Genomic DNA, 3,072 nt, shown 5'->3' on the forward strand with positions numbered 1-3,072 from the left:
ACCTGAAGTCTGCATCATGACCTTACAGTTATTAGGGGCTTACACTGTGTTCATCTCAACAGTGTAGTTCTGGGGATGGTGGATCCACAGAAACACAGGCAGGAATTTGGAAGGAAGAAAGGGGCACAGAAAGAATGTATCTTAATCAGTTCTTCAAGAAAAGGCAGTAGAACATTCTGAGTTTCTGAAAACATGTGCAAATGGGGCTTCTAAGACAAACACTGTATTGTGAGCGCTTGAGGCAGGACAGGAAAAGGAGGTTGATAAGTAAGGGAGCATTTTCTTGAGGCAAAGGATGAAGGGGAAGGCTTACTGTTTTTAATCCTCTCAACTCCAGGACCCAATAATTAGAGGAGACCATGTCCAATCTTGAATCATTTTCTTGCTCCAAAAGAGGAGCTAATACTCCTGGGACCAGACCCTGAAGCTATCATGCTGTCATTCCTGAGTCCCTGTTTATGCCCCACAGCACCTTAGAAGGGCAGGGGAAGGTCAGAGGGTAGTGGTATGTGTTCTGTGGAAGTAAAATATTTAGTTCGCATTAAGCACTGATAAAAACCCATTGACTGGGACCACAGATAAGACAGATCTGTTGAAAGAGGTCTCTGGTGAGGGCCAAGATGGGGAGGTCCCAGACATCCTTATCTTGAGGTGCAACAGGTGTAGAAAGTCTGAATGGGGGTATTAAAGTAATGGGAGACAGAACACTCTGAGACCTTAATTTTAATAGGATAGTTTTGAAAAGAGAAATCAAATCAAACACTAGGTGCCAGTTACAACAAATATCATTACTTTATGCTCACCTGGTAGCATAAAAAATTGCCAAAGCATGTCCAGCTAACCAATAGATCTTGCTAGGAGGTGTTAGTGTGCAGGAGAGAGGGCTGAGGGACTCGGTACAGCTGACTATCCAACGACATTCCTATGGAAACAGAAAGGGAAGAGTCCTGGCTTGCTGGCTTATTGTGCACTTGGCAGAGTAGAAGCAAAATCTCAGAAGTGACTCCACATTCCCTGCAAACAGCTTTGACTAAGGGAAAGAGGAGCCAGATTCTCACTCTGAGATGGTGCAGGGGCCAGACTTAACCCATTACACATGCATTAGTCGTGGTCATTCTGCAGTTGATGGGCAACTCATACTAGGCAAGTGAAGGGAGTTAGTTAGGTTTTCCATTTTTAAAATTTTTAATTTACATTTTAACCTCAAATCTATTATCAGTGCCTCAGATACAATTTAATTCTAAGTCTTTAAAGCCCCCTTAAAACAAAAGTAGACTTTTTTTTTTTTTTTAAGTGTCCTCACTTTCTGGTAGTCACTTTCCCCCCAGTCTCCAGTTTTATCCCAACTTAGAGTCCATGAACTTCATCAGACCATCTAGAAAGACTTGGGCCTTTCTAGAGAGAATCCGAGTGCATGACTTCAGATGAGCTGCGCCAGTACACTCAGTGCCCGAGACACTCTGAACCGAACAGTGTAGTAATTCATTTCCATCATGCCATAGTCCTGGAGCAGTACCCCAGGGTGTGTCTACATTGGGCCAAGTATTCTTGGCTTTGCCATTCTCTAAGAGGCTATTGAGCACAATCTTGTGTAGCTGAGCAACCAAGTTAACATGGGGTCATTATGTGGTGTTTCAGAGCAAACTGTCACTGCAGGTATCTCATGGATCAGTCTTCTTTAATACTGCATGGCCACAGTCTGGAATAACTTCATCTTAGGTTGAGTGTGTTCCAGGTGTAGTCTCATAACTTCTCACATGCCACATCTTTGCCAGTTTCCTTCTGTAGTTGAGTTAGCCAGACAAACACTTCTTGATTTGCTAGTACATGTAGAGGGCCTGTCAATCCATACATGGCTGTTGCAAAGGACAGATAAAGGCTTGAAGGGGCACTGCCCAACAAGTTGCTGATATGGGCACTTACATCGCTGCCCTCATGGTCACTGTGGATGGTGTGGTACAGGTGCGTGAGCTCAGTGAACTGAGCATCAGTATAGCCTAACATGTTGGTGAAATTGTGGGACCAGTTCAACTTGGAGTCAATGGCCCCAACATTTTTGCCCTCTTAGTAGAGATTTTGGTAGATCTTTGTTGCAACACAGGTAGCTTTGTGATCAGATCCACACAGTCTTCATAAATCAGCTCCCAGAACTTGATATCCTCTGCATATGCTCAGGTAGTATTACTTTCACTGTTGAGGGCTGTATAGGCTGCACTGAGCTGAGACATGGGATGTATATTGGTGGGAAAGTTGTCCAGCATGGTGACCACATGGGAGGGTAGAGCTGCCCTCTTTGACCACTTTTTTGAAAGCCAGGATACCTGTTTCCTCTGTTGGGATATGTTCAGCTACCAGCAGCTGAGATAAGCCCTCCAGCAGAGGTTCTTTCTTACCCTTAGCCTTAGGTGGCAGTTTTTGGCACTCAGGGACACTAAAGCCTCAGAAATGGATGCTTTCATTAGGATCAAGAACTGATGTTTCATATACCAATCCCCTTGTGCCTCTCAGGCCACCACACATCCTGCCCACAGTGGTTTGGCCCACCACCCTCTTGCCACTTTGCTGTCTGAAGATCTTAATTCTGGCCTGCTCCTTGGGTATCAGGTAAGTCAATGTGTCTTCCAAATTCCTAGAGGAGGTACTGGCATGCCAGGCAGCAAGAACAAGACAAGATACATCCTTTGTTCCCAAGAACTCGGTGGCAGCAGTGAGTAAAGCCATGGTGGACCAACTCTGGACTCTGATGGCCAGAGAAGGAGGGAGAGAGTTGCGGCAGGAACAGGAGCCTATGTTGCTGCACAAGAGGCTATGCCAACGGGTAGACAAGGTTCCTGTTCTTTAAAATGAGGCTCACCCCAGCACTTTGGGAGGCCAAGACAGGCAGATCATGAGGTCAGGAGATCGAGACTATCCTGGCTAACACGGTGAAACCCCATCTCTACTAAAAAAATACAAAAAAAACTAGCTGGGCGAGGTGGCGGGCACCTGTAGTCCCAGCTACTCGGGAGGCTGAGGCGGGAGAATGGTGTAAACCCAGGAGGCGGAGCTTGCAGTGAGCTGAGATCCAGCCAC

At 45.9% G+C, this 3,072-nt stretch overlaps 1 pseudogene; it reads right to left on the reverse strand.

The window, feature by feature from the left end:
* Positions 1-1,337: 1,337 nt before the first annotated feature.
* LOC112623382 lies at positions 1,338-2,721 on the reverse strand (annotated as a pseudogene).
* Between the last annotated feature and the right edge of the window lie 351 nt (positions 2,722-3,072).

This window comes from Theropithecus gelada, chromosome 4 (assembly GCF_003255815.1).
Source record: "Theropithecus gelada isolate Dixy chromosome 4, Tgel_1.0, whole genome shotgun sequence".
Classification (NCBI taxonomy): Eukaryota; Metazoa; Chordata; class Mammalia; order Primates; family Cercopithecidae; genus Theropithecus; species Theropithecus gelada.